The following is a 23,379-nucleotide window of genomic DNA, read 5'->3' as shown; positions in this document are numbered from 1 at the left end:
TATCTTAACAATAAAATTAAAGAAATTAAAAAAAAAGATAAGGAAAAGTATCTGAAAGTGATACTATTAGATACCCTAAAAAGTTTATGATACCACATGGCTCTTTTTAATTGGTTCAATTTATCAACTATAATTAATTTTAGTTAGATAATTAAATCAATACTATTAAAAGGGAAGAAGTCTAAAAAAATCTACCTATAAAAGTTGTTTGGACTCTTTCATTTAATTCATTATTTTTTGGTCTTACCTTAAATTTATACTAACAATATGTTACCATATATTTCTCTAACCATAATTTAGTCAATTCTTTTATTTATTTAAATCTCACTCCTAAATCCTAATCATTACTATTACTATATTTATCATTTTGATTTTTAATCATAAAAGCATTGAAACTAATGTTTTATATTATCACTTTTATCATATAATATATGATTTAAAGCAAGATAAATTACAAGATATATATGTGTACATTCTAACTTACTCTTTCGTTTATAATAAAGTAATCATATCATATATAAACTTTCCCACTAAAATCTCATATCATATACTAAACTTTCAACCGTCTATAGTTTGATAATATTTTCATATTTAAAAATGATTTTTCTGAATATTCATGTTACCTTCACAAAAATGAAGAAATTCATTGGTTCTATTAAAGCTAACCTGACTTCACGATATCAGTATTGATTATTCAAGATTTTGAAAATTATTTGTTTAGATATTATACTTTTATATACTTTTCACTTAAAACGAATCAATACTATTAAAAAAGGAAAGAGTTTAAAAAAATCTAATATAAAAAAATTGTTGGAGTTATGTATAACTATTTATTATTTTTCTGATAATACATTAATCATTCTAAACATACAATATTTTAAATATTTTTAACAGATCTTAATATTATTTCTTATGCTACCTTTACTCAAAAAAATATTTCATCAACCATGTTTTTGTACAATAACGTTAAAAATATATATCAAAAGGTTGTTGGACCTGATATGGACGTAATGAGTCCACATCTGTTCGGGTATTTAAGATCCTAAAAGAATTTGAAATATATGAAAAATCTGAAAAATATCCGAAACACGAAAAGTATTTGAAACTCCAAACAAATACCAAAAAAATTCAAATACCTACAAATTTAAAATCTTATTCAAAATCTGACACGATAACTGAAAAATACCTAAAATTTTATCCAAATACCCAATTTTTTTTTTAATTTGAAAAATTTACCTGAAATCAAAACTCTAAACGTAAACCAAAAACTTAAAAGCAATATCTATAATATCGAAAACATATTCGGAATATCCAAATATACCTAATAAACACATATTTATGATCGAGTCTAGGGTAGGATCCGGACTCAAACAAAGACCTGCGGATCAAAAAAACCCAATAGGTTATCTTTTATGGACCTGAACTAAACCTATAATTTTGGGTCGGTTCGGTTTGTTTTTTTGATCCGGATATAATTCTCATGTCGAAAAGAAACTTACGTAAAAGTGTACATATAAAATCTCAAATAAACTAAATTGTAGATTATATAGCTGTTTAAAATTATATTTTTCGTTATAATAAAACTTTGTATTATAATATAATCCAACAACCCCGCGCTTTCCAAGCGCGGGTCAAAATCTAGTTAATGTTAAAATAATTATACTTTTTTATCTAAGAACTCCTGTTTGAGATACTTACTTATTAATGTTAAAACAATTATTATAACACCCCTAATCTAAAAGTTTTTATAATAAACTCTGTAAACTAAGAACCTCCAACTCTCTTCTTTTATTCTGATGGGATAATATTAAAATTGATTATTTCCTCATTGCTTGCTTCTCAGAAGGGTTGCTCTAGGAATCTCCCAATTTCGTGGAACCAACCAAGTTCTGTACCTGTGTGCTTGTTGTCTCATCTTGAGATCTTTCAGTTTAAGGGATATAGGAAAAGAAGAGAAGAGAAACTATTTGTGGCTTACATCCTCGCAAACTCCAAGTGTTTAAAGACCGCGGGAATCTCTCTGAGATCTAGCTAAGCGGAGAAAGAGATGATGGTTAAGGAGGTAGAATCTTTTTTTTTTACGGTTTCAGCATCATCTAAGGTTGTGTTTTCTGCTCAACCTATGTGGAGATATTGAGAGTACACAGGTAGAAAAGAATCAGGTTCTTTATAATGGCCATTTCTTAGATCTCGAATCTCGAATCTAGAAAGGCCAGAAACTTAGGTATATAGGTTCCAAATGGTGATCAAGGGAATGAGTGGGAATAACTAATTCCTTAGCATTTCTTACAAATTCACTAGTACAAATAATATTTGTTATCTATGATTCCTTAATTTTAAGGAATAAAAGACAACATTCGATGTAAAAAAAAAGAATAAAAGATTACAATTATTTCTTGACAAATTAGGAGAGGAATAGATTTTCTTTTTATTTTATTCCATTTCATTCCTTTTTTCTTATCCTTTATATTCCTTGTGGTTACCATTTGGAGCTAAAGTATTATTCTTCTGCTTATGGAGCTTTTGGTAGGAAGAGTTTTTTGGTTATGTAAATGATTTTAGTTATGTCAAAGCTAAATTTCTAAGCTTCATATCTGTTATCATGGTCTTTTGCCAGATGTTCATTCTAAGATTCTTATGAATCAAGCTGTTACTTGTTGTCTATTAATGAATATGAAAAATGTTGTTTGAGATAAAGAAATGTTATAATGGAACCTTTGACTAAAACCTACATAGGAAAAGATGTGATCAAGTGAGACCAAGAAGTGGAAGCTAACCGTGAGAGAGATAAATTACAAAGTTACAGCCTTTCACTGGTTTTCAACCAAAAAATATAATCATGTCGATGACATATGATCCTGCATCTGGTTCATGAAGTAATTAATGTTGGTTGTACAACCTTAACCTCGATCCTCGCCTTAGAACGCTTCATTTCTTTGTAAGCCTATAGTCACCAGGGCTGATTATCACAGCAATCCACTAGAACAGCTCATATTCTCTCTCAGTCTGTTAAAACTCTAATATTATTAAGGATCGATATGTGAAGAACACGAGTTTATGTTGGTTTACAAAGACTTCATAAGTGCAAGATGAGTCAATACCTCAAACGGCTAAACCAACTTCCCTTAGTCATTGGTTCAGAATACCAAAACGTGTTTCTTGACTAAAGGGATAATAACTCAAAGTTGTTTTGCCGTTCTCGTTTTTCGATATAATCGAGAAACTTGAAAATTTATGAATCTGTCAAAAGCCAGAGTTGAATTCGATCGACCAAAATATGTTTGTAAAAGATCTTAGGTCGAATGGATGTAACATATTTTAAATTTAGAAAATGGTCAATAACTTCACAACAGAGCTTTTGTTCGAACTTTTCTTTTAACTTATTCGGTTGATTACTCTCGAATAATTCTTCACTATAGTTCAAAAAAAGAGAACAATTAGTTGGTCTTCAAAAGATACAAGTATTATGAGAATTATTTGCTGTAATAATAGAATATAGATAAGATCGGTTGGTCGGTCATGTTCGAGCCGGACTGAACAGTACTTCATAGTTGTACTTTTGCTTCTCTCAGTAGAAATCGTGGTCAGAAAATCCTGATCTGCAAAAAGAAAAAGAAGAGAGACGACAAGAGAATATACGGTTCAACTAAAGTCAAAAACAAGATCAGCAGTCAGATGTTAACATTGGGAAAACAAGAAATAGATAATTGATGGACGAACACAAGCTCGTACCATCAACAAGATCTCTACGACGTCATCACGGTTTTGCTTTGTCTACATTTGGAAAAGTGTAGATAGCGTCATCAATCTTTTCCAAACGATAGACAAAGAAGAACAGATATAACGTGCTATTATAATTCCCCAGCAACCAAAGCCCTTAACCTAAACTCTGCGGATGAATATGCAATCGTGTGTATGTGTGTATTATATATAGGTGGCTTCCCTAGGGTATAGTTTAGAAACCCTAGCTGAATGCCAACGGGAGAGACATCTCTACGGCCCGAAATATAGTGTGCACAAATATTTAGAAACATGGGTTAAACCCATTTATCAGAAGCCCAACATTCAAATGACTAAAGTTTATAACCAACTCCAAAGGCATAATATGTAAGTTTGCAACCATTGAGCTCGGTTCAAAATGTTCCGTTGATGTTGGTTGAGGTGGAGAAATGGGTCGTAAACGTGGTTGATGGACAATTTGGATAGATCCATTGGTCGGAAATCAAACGTATGCTTCCATGTAGTGTATTAAGCTTGTCTAAGAGCGCATACACTTGCAAATGCTCAAGGCTGGCTAGATTCTCGTCCCTAAGGAGATCTCTTTCCTATTCACTTGCAAAACATGTTTAGTTTTTTTCTGGGGAGGGGGTAATACAAAAAAAAAAACATGTTTAGTTTTTATTTGAAATTATTTGAAATTTGTATTGCCCCATCAAAAAAGGTGTTCAAAATAAGTTTTTTTTTTTTTGAAATTTTAAAAGTTATTATAATTTGTATTTGAATATAAACATAATATTAATTAGTATCATATCTATAAGTAATTTTCATTTTTTGTGAATAATTTTATTTTACACTTAACACATTTATGCATATCATTATATTAATCCAAACACTCCACCTTTCTTCGTGGCTTCCACAAATCTCCATCTTTGGTTTGACAAGCAACTTCAAGAAAACCAAAACAACAGTATAACATACAAGTACTTGCACACATGCATACACCAGTTTCGGAGTATGCATGTACACAACTTTTTTGTTACGTACACATTTACGGTACAATTTTTGTATATCTATACAGCCGCACAAGAAAAGTAAGCTTACCCCAGAATCGTGTTCTGCCTTTTGCTCGTCCGCCACATTCAATCCGAAACAGGAATTTGGAAGAAATTTCCAAATCATGAACCAATCAGCTTCACCATCTCCGGTATGTTGTTCAGCGCATCTCTCGCCGCCAAGAGATGATCGACGGTAGAATACATGTTCACCCTTTCACTTGGGTACCGGTCAGTTGCGAATAACCGCTCCGGAATCCCTTTTTTACATCCTCAACCTCTGCCGTTTCTGCAAAATATATGAATCAAAAATTAGATTTGAACCATTACCCTACAATATCTAAGAAAAAAATTGAACCATGAAACTCACCGTCTGGTTTCTCCTTTCCATGCCAGCTCCATCTGCTCGACATCCTGCTAAGTAAAACAACACCGTAAACTTTTTGATTTCGCTCTCGTCGCTCTCGTCTCCATCCTCGCCTTTTTGGTTTCTTTTTTCCTCTTCAGTTAAAGTTCCCAAAAGTAAAACTAATTTTTTTTACACGTCCGATATTTTAAAATGAGTTTAATCTTCTTTAGTTTGTCATCGGGGGTCCACCACCCAGTTTTAAATTTCAGAAATCTAACTAAACAAAAAACGCCCTAACTATTTTTTTTTATCATAGGTTACCTTTTTTAGGAGCAAGTTAAGACTTTTCACACAAAAACTGTCTTGGTAGTGTTAACTCATTATCCTGTTAAAAAGAAACTCAAAACTGTCATGCAATATAAATTACTCTTTTAAAAATCGCTCTGAAAAGCGTTCTTAAATTTCCCACTTTCTCCCCACCTTTACTAATGTTTTTATTATTTTGGTTATAAGAGCCTCTTTGGAAGACTACCACTGCGGCTGCCCTAAGTAAGTCGAATGGTTGAATTTGGAGAGGAAAAAAGAATTTCTTACGGATATATAATCTTCAATATAGAATACACATATTTCTACTAAGACCGTTTTAATAGATTTTCTATTATTTATTTATTTACAATAGATATAAATTTTATAGCAATGTATGTTAAATTATATATATATATATATATATATATAATATCTTCTGAAGTAAGTTATATACACCATTATGACAAGAATTATAAAAATATGACATGACATCAACTGATTGTTATATAAACAATTTTTCTTTATAAACATTTATTTTTGGCAAAAATTGTAAAACACTAGGCGGACCGCCCAAACGCATGTTCGGGTATTAATATGATTTATATATTGCATGTATAGGTATTATTATTAGAGTATAAGTATAACGTAATTCTCTCTCAATCTCTATGTATCTTTCTATCTCACTAAATTCAACACTATAGTACAAGTTTGAGCAATTGACTATTATTCATAACATATTATATGATTACATAACTTGAACCAAAAAGTAAATGAATGCAATCACATAAAATTTGAAATCCGGCTTAACAAAGATAATGAGTTAAATTTCACTATAGTTTTTGTAAGCATAAAAAATATATTCAAATAAAACACAACAAAAAAAAACATAGAGAACACCAAGTTTTACAAAGGCTTCATAGCCTAGTGTCTCCAAACATAAGGGTCACTGTTAAGTAGCGATCGCATGAACTCTTCAACCTTCGCAAATTCAACCTATTGTGACTGTTTTGCTTATTATTTAAGCATAAAATTATATTTTTGAAGTTTTTATTTGTTTTGAAGCCATTTGAATGTTTTTGAATTTACAGGTTTTCCAGATCTGAGACTGACTTTGAAAGACTTCTCAGAAGACTCTCGGAAGACTTCTAGACAAGTCTTCTAATGCATTTTATGGTAGAAGACTTCCCACGAAGTCTTCTGCCCAAAGTTGTACAGATTTTGGATTCTAAAAAGTTCTAAATTCAACCTAATGTGACAATTTTTTGTTTATTATTAAGCATAAAAAGTGATTTTGAAGTTTTCTCTGTTTTGAAGCTATTTGAATGCTTTTGAATATATAAAATTTTCAGATCTAAATCAGACTTTGAAAGACTACTCAGAGGACTCTTGGAAGACTCTCGAAAGAATTCTTGGGAAGTCTTCTAATGCATTTTATGCTAGAAGACGTCCCACGAAGTCTTCCAAAGTTTGAATATGCAGATTTTTCAGATATGAGTTAGACTTTGTAAGATTTATCAGAAGACTCTTGGAAGTCTCTCAGAAGACTCTTGGCAGACTCAGAAACTCTCGGAAGACTTCTTGAGAAATGATATCTAGTTCCACGTATAATAGTTTTGTTTAAGGTCAGTTTTATGATTTGTATGTGCATTATTTAGTTGTGAATTCTTTTGTAAACTTAAAGAAATGTTAATCAAAAGAATTTGCTAAATATGTTCATGTTTTGCCAAAAATACTTGACATTATTGAAGTTATTGATACAACATACAACAATTTTTTTTTGAACCATTCTACCCAATCATAACAAAACACAACAACACAAAATCTTAGTCAAATTTACTAAAACTAATAGAGAAGACTTAAAAAAAACTTAGTCAAATTCACAAAAGATCAAACTTGAATTTTAAGTGAAAGTTGATCTTTTTTAAAAAAAAATTCAGGTAATTTAAAAATTATATCTTGTGATCTAAAATGACACATTAAACCACATGACTTGATATTCTTTAAGTTACTTAACACTTTTGAAAGTTAACACTTATGACGAAGACTTCTTCGTTTAGCTAGAAACATTATTAAACATCAATGTTTGTAACTTCATAATTATCACCAACTAAGCTATGAATTCGACTCAATAGTCCCAATATTGACTAATAAACATGAATTAGCAAGAAAATATTAAAATTCATTTTAATTTTGGATAAATTTGAAGTTTAATAAATATTTACGTAGAAGACTTCTTTGGAGGTCATCCACGGAAGACTTTAAAAGAAGTCTACTCTGTGTAGACTTCAAAAGAAGTCTTCTGTTTGGGTCATTTTTGCAATTGCAAATTTACAAAGGAAGACTTCTTAAGAAGTCTACTCAACAGAAGATATCTTCGGAAGTCTTCCTTTGTATTGGCTTACGTTTGAAATTGAAATTTTTCGAACTTCCCAGAGAATATATCTTAGAAGTCTTTTTGGATAAACAGGTTACTTTTGAATTTGACCGAAGTTGGTCATAATTTTGAGGTTTTGTAGAAGACTTCTAAGGAAGTCTACATGGAGAATACTTCAGAAGAAGTCTTCTCTAAGTCTTCCGGAAGTCTTCTCAATGTCGCAAGAAGTTTGCTGGGTTACTTTTGCAATTGACTATATTTGACTTTTCGAGAGAAGACCTCTTCAGAAGTCTTCCGTCAGATGACTTCTCTAGAAGTCTTCTCTCGCGGGCAAAGGTTTGACCAAAACCCATAATTAAACTCGAAAAGACTTCTTTAGAAGTCTTCTCATTGATATTTAATGTTTTACTATTATTTTTCAATTGCAAAAGTAATCCACGCAGACATTTTCCAGCATTGAGAAGACTTAGGGAAGACTTTCAGAAGACTTCTGTAGAAGTTTTCTCCAGGAAGACTTCTAAGGAAGTCTTCTACAAAAGTCAAATTTCTAACCAACTTTGGTCAAATTTAAAAGTAACATGTTTATCCGAAATTTAAAAGTAACTTCTCTTGGAATTTCGAATTTTTTTGTTTACAAAGGAAAGTTAGAAGATTTCTAGGGAAGTCTTCTATTAAAACATACACAAAAGGTCAATTGCAAAACTAACCTATGCATTGACCAGAAGATTTCTTTATAAGTCTTCTCGATGAAGAAGACTTCTTCTTCGTCGAACATATCTGAAAAATAAAATGTGGTTCGCGCTTGTATACCTTGAACACGTGAGATGACTTGCGTGGTTTCTCCAATTACCCAGAACTTCACCAGAACAGCTACCTACTCGTTAATCACCAAGAATCGTGAACTTATGAACCTTACATAATTTTTAATCAAAATCTTCAGTTTTTTTGATGAATTTTGAGAAAAAGTGTATGATATGTGGTTTGTGTGGATAGGAAATGAGAAAGGATGAGAAAAAATCGAAACTTTAGGGCATTGACACTCTCAATTTGGTAGTTTATGGTGGTTGAAGTATTGATGTCAATGGCAAAGTTGTAACTATATGGTGAAGATGGTGATGGTAAGGTGAAAGCATTATTTTCGGAAAAAAAAAGTAATGGTATTTTCGTGAATAACAAGAATTTCTAGGGTGAATAGGACAAAACAAAGTTTCAAAAAAAATCATAGGTTATTTTTGTGTTTGACTTGAAATTTTGAGTCATTTTTGAAAGAAACCCTTTAATAAATAGCTTGATTCTGAAGGAATTTAAATTTCCAATAGGTTAAGATGCAAATAATTTTCTTATAGAAGATGAGGTCCATGCGTTATAAAATTCTTGCGCCAAGTTCCCCAAAAATACTCCATTTAACATCAAGCCAAATTAATTTAATTATTTGTAAGAAAATAATTTTGTAACCCTAGAAAAATTAAAAAGAAAATTATTAGTATTTATAGATGATTAATTAACATATATTTGAAGAAACTAAACTTTTCATTGGATAGAAGCATCTTCATTCCTTTCTTAAGTTGGCAATCACATATCACCTTTTCAAAACCTTGACAATAATTCTAGTTGTTTATATATTGAAGCCAATTGTTTATGAACGTATATTGTTATATTAATTTAAAGAGAGGAAAAAATTTAAGAATAATCGAGTAGAAAATGAATGTATGCATACCAATTGCACCAAAATAATCTACATATATTTCTATCAGTTTTCGTACTATTTCAGTAAAAACATAGAAACAATAATTGTTTAAATTGAAAATATATTCATCACTACTAGTTATAAAAATATTGAAACACTTTATAACTATACTATGGTAACCCCACATGATTCGAATTTTACAAATACATAATTAATCACGAGGTAAGTTAAAATATGAAAATGTAAAAATCCAATCTGCAGGGGTACATGAATAAAACCACCAATTATTCATATAAATGGGTTTAAAAATGGCAAGTATAATTTAAAAATTATTGAAAACATTTGTAAAATTTCAGAGGTTATAGTATAACAACTTAACAGCAGACTTATTAGCTTTCAAAGAACATCTCCAACCCCAACTTCATATTTTACTCCAAAATGGAGTGATGAAAAAAAATATAACATAGTACTTCAGGAACAGAAGAATGCCCTAAAACAAAGATGTCTCGAGTAGAATATAAAACAAAGAAGTTTATGAAAGTTTACAGTCAATATGACTACACCGGCCCTATATATAGTATGATGAAGATCAAATAAAAACATTTAAATTAAGGGCGAACAATTATTTCGTGTACTCTTTGATGTTATTTAAAACCATTTAAATTAAGGGTGAATGATCATTTCGTGTCGGTCTAAATACATATTTTGTATGATTGGGTCAACATTTCTTTGTTATTTATTCCTTTCTATTTTATCGATCAAACACTAATTTAAAATAAACAATAAATGAGAGAATTATTATTAAATAATAAAATCTTAATTGGCAATATAAAGAAATAGAAACAAACTGGAACCGCGTAATATAAATTTAAATAGTATTAAACATAGTAATGTTTTCTACATTTGTAACAAATTCCTTTAGATTTCTTATCACTAGCACCGATTTTTATTGAACTGTGTGTTCGTGTTGGCTTTTTACTTCTCATCACGAATGGAACATGATTGATTTTCCTTGTGGTTCTTGTTTAGATCTTCAAACTTTATCTGAATGAGTATATCTTCCAAAGATGTTAACCTACCTCAAATATGCTGTAAATAAATCATGAAATTAACCAAACTCGCAGGAAGTTTATCGATCAAACAATTTACAATAAAAGTATTGCAAAGCGAAATACCATCAGAACTCAAATCGCAGCATATTGAGTGAAACTGCTCAATTTTTTGAACAATAGGTTTAGAGTCCAGGATTTGGAAGTGCAAAAAATTTGCATTCGCAAATGTTGACGCCTCATAACATCTGCTTTATGGTTCTTCTCCAAAGATAACCACAATGCCTTAGCAGTTTTTTTCCTGTGAATATAATGCATAAAAGGGGTCGATTAGTCGGCCTAATATCACTCATTTACACATATAATCACCATGGATCCACAAGGATACTAGTGTTACCAAAAGATAACAAGATTAACTTGTCTATCCTCAGAAAGGTACTTATCCAACTTTTATCCTCAAATGGGATAAATAAAGTTGCAGCTCTCGTTGCCAAATCCAAAAAAAATTTCCTATAAAATTTTCGGGTATTTTTCCATCTAAATCCGTTGTCTTGTCACATGTTTGGCCTTCGAAGTTGTTCTGATCCATCTGCAAGAGAAATATTTCAAAAAAAAATATTATCAATAGATTGAAGAAATTAAGAAACACAAATGAGTAAAAAATTCAATGGAAACGTTTGAAAAGAAACAATGATATAGAGCAAGATATTATACTTATGATCGTTTAAGGACTGATATGATTATGAAGAAAAAATAATGTGATTTAATTTATAGGGCAATTATCTCAGGTAAAAGCTTTTATTAGAAGATATATTTAAAAGAGGTGTAAAATACTTTAAGAAAGTGTATATGACAAATCTGCGTATATCCGGTATATTTGGGATTTCAATATATATTGTTACAAATTAGTTACTTATGTGTGAGCGAATAACGGTTGTATTCTCAAATCATACTATGATTGGCGGTTACAAAAACAAAATCAATTTATTTAGTAAACTAATTTAATAGGTTCGGAAAATTTTAAATTTCATATAGAAAGTCAATATATCCTTTTACAGTGAGCATCATTTTTTTTTAAAAAGCATTAACGAAAAATACATAAAACACTAAAATTAAACTATATGATTATACTGTCTGTTAGATCAGAAGGTAAGTTTTATAGTATAGTTAGCAATTTTAATAGTATTTTAATAGTATTTTTGTATGTGTGTGATAATATTGTGTCATAGGTTGTAAATATGAAAATAGTATCAAACTAAGTGGCTAACTCAATCAAAATAAAAAATTTCTATTGTACCTTACATTGAACTAACCCTTAATTGAAATATACTGGTTGTGTTGTATGAAAGACCAATGAAGATTTTTATACGAATAATATAAACGATCAATGGAGATTACAAAATGATGATCTTGTACGAACGATTTATTAGTAAAGGTAGTCCAAATACACACCATCGTCGACAAGTAACTTTTTATGATAAATAAAAATAAGAACTGGAAGAATACCAATGGAAAATACATGAAAATCATAAATTGTAACATATGAAATCCTAGTAGACAATTTGGAGAGATGCAAGAATTTTATACGTAGGCAATATTTGGATAAGTTTTCAGAAAGGACATTGTATGTTTCTCCATTAATTTTGAAAACATATGGATCTTTCTTGCTCACATGCTGAATCATTTCCTTTTTACTCTTTTTGGCAAAAAAAAGGTTTAAGGATCAGTTAGCTCAATATTTGCTTGCTCTTCATAATATTTTACATTCTTCTGCATTAGATCAAAAAATCATTAATATACAAATATTATTATACAAATCTGTGGATAATAAAATATGTTAATTTAAATATGTATAATATGACAATTGATAGAATGATGTGATAGATATAATATTAACGGAAATAAATTAGAAGGTCAGAGAACTAACTTCATTATCTATGGCCTTCTCACTCGTTTTGTATTCATCGTAATCAAGCTTAATCTGCGTTAGCAATGAATGAGTAATCCAGGAATGATAGAATACATAATAATTGAGGGATTTAGAACAAATAATTAACGAAAAATAAATTAGAAGGGCGGAGTACTAACTTCATAATCCATTCCTTCTCATTCGTTTCGTATCCATTGTACTCAAGATTAATCTGTGTTAGCATGGAATGCTTAGTGCATGAATTATAGAATGAACAATAACCAAGGGAATTAGACCAAATAGTAACAGAAATAAATTAGAAAGTCAGAGTATTAACTTCATTATCCATTGCCTCCTCAATCATTTCGTATCCATCGTACTCAAGATTAATATGTTTTAGCAAGGAATGATTAGTGCAAGAATGATAGAATACATAATAATTGTGGGAATTAGATCAATGTTAAAGGTCAATTTAGTAAACAGCAAGAGTACTCACTGCATTATTTGATATGTTTCTCATTCAGTATAGAACAAACATATAAATATTAAACATATACATACCAAATAACTCACTTTATTATCCATTACCTTTCCACTTGTTTGGTATTCAGCGTAGACGATCAAAATTATTCATATGCATTCATATGCATTAGATATGAATGATTAGTATACAAATGAATAGAAATAAAATACAGAGAGCAATTAGAAAAAGGATCTTGATTAAAAAAAAAAAAAAAAAAAAAAGGATCTTGATTGATTGTAACAAACAAATGTACTATATTAGGAAAGAACCCCAATTCATTATATTGGAAAGATTAAGAAGGTGAAACTTACTCGAAAAGAATCAGTTAATAATTTTAAATTAAATTTAACGAATTTCAAATCCATTATAGGAATATTCGTGTATATCATTCCGTATGTGCTGAATTTTCTTCTTTAAAAGATTTAATCGACTGATTTTTGGAAACAATATCAAAACAGAATTTAAAATTATACGTGTTATCAGTCAACCAAAAAATATATAGACGACATAATATACGGCTTGCATGGAACACGAAACCCCAAACTCTAAACCCTACACCCTAAACAGCATAAAATGGATACTGTCCAAAATCATAAACCTGTTTATATGTTCAAATTTAATATAAACACTAGATCTTGATCCGCGCTTTGCAAGCGCAGAATATTGTATGATGATTTTGTTTACTAATAACTTAACAAATACTTTGTTAATTTTTAAGTTATATATTTAAATCAGTGATTTTAAATTCGTACCAAACCCGCAGTCAAACCGGTTAATCTGGTGATCCGATAATTTGATTTAGGTTTTTAAAAATATCCACATTTTAAAATAAATCAACAAACTCGAGACTAACCAATTGAACAGATGGATGACCAATATTTAATCCAATTTGATTTAAATTTTTATAATTTCATAATTTCTCACCTTTTAATCCAAAATTTTAAGTTCATTACTTTGTAATTTTGTGAAATTATGACGTTTCTACAAAATATTGATAGAGAAAATGATTGATATAAAATAATTAAGAACTATAAATATGTCTTGATAATATTACTCCTTTTTATATTGTTTGGTTAATTTTATTATAATTGTTTTCTGTACTTTATTTTGTTAATAATTTGGTTTATATTATAATCAGTTTAAATTTGTTATTAACAATTAGTGTTAAGTATTTTGCTTTAGATAACATATATTTTAAATATTTTGAATATTATTTTTGTTATTATATTTATTGTACAATGTATAACATTTATATATACTTTATGTAATGGGTATTATTGAATTATTATGTTACTTAAATAAATGATATAACCATTTTTTAGGAAATATAAATAATATAATCCGTTACTTGAGTTGAAATGTTTTAGTAGTATTTAAACCTGTAAAAATATGTCCTATTTATTTTCGGTTTTTATAAATTTTTTAATTTTAAATTATTTAATATATCTAAATAATGTGAAAAAAAATTGTTAGAAATTATTAAAAAGATGAGATATAATATTTTATATTGTTTGGACAAAAAATTAATTATAGTGTTGTTTGGAAACATGCATAGTAGTTTAAAGAAATGAATATATTGTTTGGAAACAAGGGTAGTAGTATAAAGAAATGAATATTAGTGATCTAATGTAGGTTTAAATATTAAGTAGAAAAATGTATTTAATTTAAAAACTTACAAAATAAAGGTTAGTCCAACACAATTTTTTTTAATAAGATAGATATATGTTTCACAGTAGATTCACATAGTATGTAGTGTTTTGTAACCAACTATTTTTGTATGTACAATAAGGTTTAAAATATATGATTCGAAACAATTCAATATAGGTACCAAACCGAGACTAGAGGATACTAACTGAGAGAGGTTTGATTAGCATAACGTAACCAGAGAATATATTAAAGAGAAACCGAGATTGATTTAAAGCGGTAATTGAAAACAGTTTAGAGAAGGTAATCACGCAAAATTAAAAACGGTTTAACATTGAGCCAATCAAAAAGCCACGTCACCATTGTGAAATAGGAAGCCAATCAAATTATAACGTTTTCATTTAAGGGTGTTCTCAAATAATAATATGATAGTAATGACTCATATATCTCCATTAAAGTAGTTTTTCTTTATACAAATATATTTTCTCGCAAGATTTTTAAAATATGATAATACCTAATAACTCATATTTCACATTAATAAAAAAGTAACCAAAATATAATTACAGGTATAAAAAATTCTACATCAACTTATATATATATATATAATATGTTCTATAAATGTATATATATATATATATATATATATGTATATAATTAAATTAATTGAAAGTGTGCCTTAACAAACACTAAACTAAAGCGGTGCTAATCATATAAAAATGATAGCTAAATTATTAAAATTTTATTTAAATTTATCAATTCATTAAGGTAATTAGCGAATTTAGTTTTACCAGTTTAATTTATTTAGCTAAAACAAACAATCCACAAACTATTTGTGAATTGATTTGATTATATTTCATCACTATATTCATTCTCAACTCAAAAAATGACATGACTTTTAAAAGTATGACATGACTTTTGAAAAATATGACATGAAATTACTTAATTGTGACATGTACAAATTTATTTTATAAATATTCATTTTTACAGGATTTTTAAAATGTTGTAATGAAAATATTTCTTGTATCACCACTAAATTGAGAAAAAAAATATTTTATGATTTTAAAATATATTAATTACTAATTATTCATACATCATCATTAAAGTAAATAAATATGTATATACCACTTTAATAATAAATTAAACTAAATAAAAATATAGAAAAGTTATACATTAATTTGTACATCACAAACATATAAATCATATGCTATAAAAATATATGTATATTATTAAAGTTAATTGTAGATGTACGTTAACAAATACAAAACTAAAACAATGCAAATCAAATATATTTTTGTTAAGAGCTAATGATTAAATTTTTATTTAAATTATTTTTTTCAATAATTTAATTAAAAATTAATTTAATTTTTACTAGTTTAATGTATTTTAAGTAAAACATACAAAAATCTAAAAGTTATTATAATATAATATTTTACGAGTGAAATTTAATTTTAATTAAGCTTCAATTAAATTACAAGTACATTATATAAGATAATAAAATATTATTTATATTTTATTTAATAAATATTTATCTAAATATATCGTATACCTTAATTTCAAATATAAAAAATACATATATTAAGTTTATAAATTATTTTCTCAAACCGGTGAAAATAAAATATAAAAATAATTAGGTTAAAATGTAAAACACAAATATATTTCAAAATAAAATAATATTATATTTAAAATAATTATTTCTGCATACGATGTAGAAAAACTCCTAATATATGTATCTATATATTTAGAAGGGAAAATATAAGTGAGCTGAAGTGGATGTTTTCTATAGTAATATTTGCAGTTAGAAATAGCAATGTATTTTGGAGCTTTGAACAATTATTTGAAACAGTTCAATGGGACATTCACTTTGTCGGGACCTCTAATTATTTAAAAAATAATAATATATAATTATGTATAAGAAGTTAAACTCAAATAAAATAAAAAGGAAAAGAAAATTCAGTTACTAATTAGATTGTGAGCTATTATAATCTACATATGAATATATTTAATATCAAAACTGAAATAAAATATACATTTTTTTTTTTAAATTGGGGGGATCCGGTGGACGGAAGCCCAACTGACTAGTCCCATAGAGCTTGTCCACTGATGCTAGACAGATCTGGTTGTTTGTACTGTGAATTAGATATTTATATCGTCTGTCAACACAACACAGGTGGATAAATCTGAGTTGGTAAGTATCACTATTTTGCAATCCGGAGTGCTTAATTAGCACCTTTCTAATCCTGATGTACGTATTTAATCAGGTTCATTAATTTTATTTGTTAAGAAATAAAAAATAAGATTTTGGTGTTAGAAAATTGATAAAAAAACTTTTTATAAGTAACTAGGGTAGGCCCGCGCTTCGCGCGGGATTTTATATTTGTTAGTTTAGTTGTATTGATATTTATTTTTTGTGTGTTAAGAAGCTGGTTATACATTCTTTGTTACTCATTATTTATGTGAAATTTTGGTTTATATAAAATATTAGAAGATTAAGCGTAAAAGTATACAATAGTTACGATTATTTGAATGAAGCAATGTTAGATCTTATTTTTTCAAACTAATTTTGAAAAATATTTATATTGATTATGTAATAGTTATTACTTATGCTTTTCCATAATTTCCAAAATAAAATATGTTACTCACTCTTTTTCTCTGACATAAGTTTTTTTTTTTTGACGTCCTCGACATGAGTTTTATTAAAATGTGAATATCGTAAATGGTTTCTATTAAATTTTGTATTTTCTTAACTTATATATTTCCATTAAATTATTATTTTAAGTAATTTTCATCACTCTTAAGTGATATTATATATTCTAACTAAATACATATGTACCCTCCGTTCAAGAAAGATCAATAGTTAATCATGGAAAATAATGTATTGGTAATTAAAATATTTTAAAACATGCATTTTCCGAAACATAGGGAGTATTTTTTTTTATTATTTTGTTATTTTTCATTTTCCAAACTGATTTTGTTTATTTTTTAAAAACTTTATTAATTTTCCATAATTATTTTTGTAATTCTAAAAATTTAGTTTTTGAAAATTCATGAGTTTATATTTTGTTTCCTAGGTTTGATAAGACTTTAACACAACATAAATTGATTTCTGTTTTTTTTTCCTTATTAACTTGCTCTATTTATTTCTGTATTTTATGTATTTACATTAAATATATTTGATGATAAAAATTTTAGTTAAATTCAAGTTTTTTCTCTTTATCCATCAAACGATAGAAAATTTGAGGGCTTCTCGGTTTGATACAATAGGGGTGATTGGTTGGACTGTAACTGTAAAAACTTTACCTTAGAATTTAGTCTGTAGAATTTTTTGATTTAGCTTTAAAAATTTTCTACAGCTAAAAAAATGAGGCTTTAGAAAATAAAAGTTTTACAACCATTTTTTGTATGTTTTTGCTGTAGCTTTAGTTTTTTGGTTGTAACTTTAAAAATTAAGATAAAACATGATTGATAGTATTTAAGGTTGTAGATGAAAATTAAAGCTAAAGTCACTTCTTACAGTCCACCAATCACCCCTAATATCCTTTAAATTTTTCATTTGTTTGTAATAGTAGCATATGACACATCTTCGTTATTTAATTTTATTTCAAACTCAATTCTATACTTTTCTTATTTAACAAAATTCAAATGTAATATAAATATAAAATTAAATAGAAAAATTTCAAACACAAATTATATAGGAAACAAATTTCTGGGAATTAAATTGTGTGTAAGCATTAATTGTGTATATTGTAAGTACGAAGATATAGGCATAGAAAAAGGAGAATCAAAATCAAATCTGCTGAACTTCAGAAAATTACAAATTTAAATTTTGGTTTAACACGTGAAGTTACACTAATTCACGCTTAAGTTTTATTATTTAAATTTGGTTTCCATTTTGACCAAAAAAAATTGGTTTTCTAGTTAAATATTAATAAACCGAATACCCTAATTTCATTTTTCTTTGACGGCATTTCATCTACTATCTCTCACTCTTTTTCGGAGGCCATTCTCTCTCTCGCGTCTTGCGATGCCAAAGAACCAAGCAAGCTTCTTGTTCTCAAAGGTCTCTCTCTCTCTGTTTGATTCCTCTAAGGTTATTATTGTTTCGTTTGTGGGTCCTATATTGATCTGAGTTTCGATCTTTGATTTAGTTAATTTTACTCTTGTAATTTTTTTTCAGATATGTCTAAGAACCCGACTGATGGTTTCAACTCTGTTATTTTCCGTTTTGCTCTCCCATTGACTTCTTTTCTTGTACACATGAGCAGTTTTAACGGCGGTATGTGGTTTCACGATGATGTTCCCCATCACGCCATTGTGTTTCGTGAAACCTATGGAACCTCTCTTTCTCTCTCTGTATGAAGCTTATGGTGGTCTCCTCTCCGGTGATGCACAGCGTGGTCTATTCTTGGTGGTTCAGCTAGTGCGGTGAAGCAGTGTCGGCTGGGTCTCCTCCCTTCTTCCACTTTGCTTCAGAGACTAATCGTCGGTACTTCTCAGCTCAATCGTGTAAATCATCATGTCACCTCTTATACTCCTATGCTCTTCAATTTGGCTGCTTGATGTCGTCGTTTTATGTTTGTTCATGGCAGACTACACTATTTGGTGTTGGAACAACGTCGCGTTCAAGTCGGCGAGAGAAGCTATGAGGCAGCCAAAGGATTGAGAAGCAGATCTGATGAATTTCACAGAATCGAAGACCCTTATTTATAGGTCTCGATTCCTGACCCTTGAGGAAATAAAGGATGCATTGAATGAAACGAAGTGGGAGAAGTGGGTCGATTGTGTTAAAGGCAACATTGACTAAATCCCTGCGTCTTCAGAGTGAGGAGATAGAAGAACATGGATCGACACCATGGCAATGTCGGCAGAAAGAGATGAAGTTGATGTGAGTCGGTCTATTCATTTAACCAATTGGGCTTTCGTTTGATCTAATCTATAGCCCAATTCTAAATAGACTGTTATTGGTTATATTGGCCCAACTCTAAAGAGACTATCATTGGTGTGTAAGGCCAACTGAATATCTCACTTACAAACAATATTTTGGTTTTTAATTTCATCGAACTAAAAAGCCCATACATTACGTAGCCCAGCACAAATTAATAGAAACGCAGTCTTTTGTAGAAAGGACACGTGTTGTGCTCAGAATCATTGACTTAATGACGTGGAGGCATAGGAGGGAGGCAAACATTTTTTTATATATATAGATTGAATAAGACCTCTGATATTTCAGGACTGTCATGGTACTAGCAGTTTAGAAAATTTGTCGTATGTAAGGAAAATACTACGTCGTAGTCTCGTGTATATATCTTTATATATAAAGAAGGCTTTGCTTCCCTCCCAGCCTATCCACGTCAGCGTCCAGCGCACAAATTCGATTCACGAGCGTCTGACACGTGTCACGCTTTAATGAAACACATACTTTGTAATTCGTTTTTCTCCGGGCATCCGTTTGGGCTTTGTAATACGTTTTGAATTTAAAACCCATAGACCAACGAATTTGGTAGGAACCCTAATCCGGGTTGGAGCGCATCTTTGTGTTCTTCGCTTCCGGGTTGAAAGGGACGATTCAGATTTCTGTAACGCTATGTGTTGTGATTTTCCGTCTTAAATCCTCTTAATTCGCAAGCCCACTACGAGACCTTTCGATTGCGTTGTTCGTCGGCGAAATCGTGTATAAATTCTCTCTTATGCTAATCGCGATATCCACATCTCTCTTCTACACATCTCAGTCATATTCATATCTATGTGCTCATCTCTGTTAATGGCTAACTCGCGTGCTTTTTCCGATCTGAAATCTGGGCAGTGCTCATCCGTTGTAGAGGCCAGACTGCTTCGATTCTGGGAGGCTAGGAATGTTAAGTGTGGTGGGGAGATTAAGTGGATGGATTTGCTCATGGTGGATGTTAAGGTGAGTGATTTTTCCTGTTCTCTTCTTTGTATCAATCGTTCTGGGTTAATACTAACAGTGCCGTTATTATTCCTCTGTGAGCACTAGGCTGTCTATGTGGTTGATATTGTTCGGTGAACCTGACCGTGTCCTACTTTTAAAAATTTCCTTAGTTTTTTTTATTTTGTTGCTAGAAAAATAAAATCTTGCTGGTCCCATCTATTACTCTGTGCGGACTGTAACGTGATTGTTAATATATAAATAGATTTCGGTTTAGTATTGATCCGGTTGTTTGGTAAAGATTTTGGTTTCCTGTTATGTAGAGTCGGTACTGATAATCTGTTAAAATTTACACCGTTGATTCACACTGATAGATTCCTAACTATGTTTCAGGCAACCATGATGCAAGTGACGATCAGTTCAAGCCGTCTCCCACAATACCGGGAGAGACTCATTGTCAGAACAATGTTTTCCGTGTCCGGTTTTGATGTCTCTAGATGTGCACAGAGCTTCCGGCTCACGGAGTCTTCTCTGTTGATCAGGTTCAACGAGAACACCACTTTTGAGGAGATAACTGATCATGTATCCCCCTTGCCCGAGGAAGCATTTCGGTTTCGTAACCAGTCTGAGATGATTGGTTTAGCCAAAACAAACACTCAATTTCCAGGTACATTGCTCCCAGTTGACACGTACCTGTTATATTGTTGGACTTCTGTGTGTAAAGAGTATGGTCTGTTTATATTTGTAAGAAAGTGATATATATCTCATACTTTATGTGGACGTCATAGGTGAAATACTTGGTGTGAAAATAGACTCAAGACATACAGCCATTGAGTTATTGACGTTTCTTACACTTACTGAAAACATGGATTACAAATTTTACTCTGTTTATAGACGCTTTCTTCTGTTTTGCAATTTACATTTAAAACATGGTTTACAAATTTTACTCTGTTTATAGACGCTTTCCTCTGTTTTGCAATTTACATTTCGTAGACCAACGACTCTGTCGGCTAATAAAGTAAACCAACTCCCGGTTTGATGAAACCATCATAAAGACACAAACGCAAAGTCTACTAAACGTTTACATACACATAGCCCAAATCACATATTCTATGTGCTTCAAATACTTTAATATATCGGTGGAATTAACCATACTACCTTATTGATACAACAATAAAAATATATATGTTTTAAATGAAATTTTATTCAACAATAAAATAGTTTTAGTTAAAATGAATAAGTTGTTTTTTAATATCACATAAATTATTAGTTTAAAAGAAAATATGGAAAACAACATAATACATGAAAAAAAAAAATTAACTAAGAGAAAGTAACTTTGCTCTACTAACTCTAATTCTAAAATTTAAAAACCTATGTGACTTACTGGTGTATTTAAACAAAAATAACATCAAAAGAAAGTAAATAATTATATTTTAAAATTTTTATAAAAATTGGAAAATTTTATAATTTATAAAATGAAGAATAAAGTACATAGATAAAATTGTTGTAAAACAATTATGATCCTTATTTCCATTTTAAATTAAAATTAAAATAAAATTGAACATATTAATAAATTACGATACCTATGTATTTAACTATTTATTCATCAACTCCTGTGGATCAGTTTCAAATTTCCCCCCCATAGCTGGTACGTAACATAACAAATAAAAATAATAGTAATAATATTAATACAGAACACAAAGTAACTAATTACTACATCCATAATATTGCTAGGTGGTAAAAAAACCCCGCTACTTCTGATAGAAATATATATATATATATATATATATACAATTAATTTATACAATATAGTTTCAGAATCTTATATATGTATTCCAAAAAAATCATATCAAAGAGCAATATCAACTATCCCTAATATCAAGCATTCAACCGATAAATATGCAAACAGAAGCTACGCAATTAATGCTGATTGCAATGATGCAACTCAAAAACTCATTGCGGTATAAAGTTACACCTAATACCCTACGTTGCACGTAAGCTTCATCGGACGTCCGCTTCCCGCTTCGGAACAGGAATTGGATATCCATTCGGGTTCGGATATTACCCGTTCGGGTTCGGATATCCAATCTCTCCTAATTCAATACCCGTTCGGATATTTTGCTACTTTGGTTCGGATTTCGGTTCGGGTTTTTCGGATCGGGTTCGGGTGCCACTTCGGATTTCGGGTAAAATGCCCACCCCTACCTTGTGGAAGCTTGCGGAATCTCGCTTCCAAAACGTTTCTAAAATATTCTCTTTAAAAACATGTTGGAAGCTTATGATTCCGTTTTGGAATCACGCTTCTATTTTTTTTTTTAAATACAATGTATATCAATAAAATATAAAACCATAGTTTTAATCTATATAAAATAAAAAAATAATAGTAATGAATATTGAATTATAAATATATAAATATCAAAAATAATACTATAAATTATCTTTATGCATTGAGATTTTTTATTAAAGCTATAGCACATATTGAAACATATTGTGTCAATTATTTATGAAGTATTAAAAATAACTAATATAATATTTTTTGTAAACATAATTTATGTGTATTTTTACAGTTTTAATATAAAATCATTTCAAAATTATTATAAATGAATAAATGTTTTATTTCAAATTTAAATCATATAATTTTAGTCCTAATTTTTAAAAAAATTTACATATACATATATATATATATATATATATATATATATTTATATATGGATATACGCTTCCAACACGTACCCGCTTCCTAATATTTTAAAAAATCTCGCTTCTGCGCTTCCTTACGCTTCCGCTTCCACGTACCCGCTTCCGTTTCCATGTAACATAGCTAATACCTACTGCACACGTATATCACACAATCAACCACAAAACAAAAAACAAAAAAAAAA

The 23,379-nt window shown here is 29.5% G+C and overlaps 2 long non-coding RNA genes and 1 other non-coding gene across 5 annotated transcripts; 1 reads left to right on the top strand and 2 right to left on the bottom strand.

The window, feature by feature from the left end:
- Nucleotides 1-3,347: 3,347 nt before the first annotated feature.
- On the bottom strand, nucleotides 3,348-19,908 carry LOC103833015. Its single transcript, XR_626086.3, has 3 exons — nucleotides 19,797-19,908; nucleotides 5,143-16,937; nucleotides 3,348-5,061 (listed from the first exon to the last, which is right to left on the bottom strand). It is a non-coding gene; the product is annotated as an uncharacterized LOC103833015 (long non-coding RNA).
- Nucleotides 3,746-3,852, bottom strand: MIR158 (microRNA MIR158). Its single transcript, NR_128631.1, has one exon. It is a non-coding gene; the product is annotated as a microRNA MIR158 (primary transcript).
- On the top strand, nucleotides 18,555-21,949 carry LOC103833014. Of its 3 annotated transcripts, XR_004450302.1 has the most exons (5): nucleotides 18,555-18,670; nucleotides 18,876-19,116; nucleotides 19,200-20,281; nucleotides 20,414-20,518; nucleotides 20,891-21,949. It is a non-coding gene; the product is annotated as an uncharacterized LOC103833014 (long non-coding RNA). The 3 variants fall into 3 exon arrangements; XR_004450301.1 differs by having other exon boundaries at nucleotides 19,200-20,518; XR_626084.3 differs by having other exon boundaries at nucleotides 18,556-18,670; nucleotides 20,414-21,821.
- The last annotated feature ends 1,430 nt before the right edge of the window (nucleotides 21,950-23,379 follow it).

This window comes from Brassica rapa, chromosome A08 (genome assembly GCF_000309985.2).
Source record: "Brassica rapa cultivar Chiifu-401-42 chromosome A08, CAAS_Brap_v3.01, whole genome shotgun sequence".
NCBI classification, from domain to species: domain Eukaryota; kingdom Viridiplantae; phylum Streptophyta; class Magnoliopsida; order Brassicales; family Brassicaceae; genus Brassica; species Brassica rapa.
This window is presented reverse-complemented; position numbering and strand designations above follow the sequence as displayed.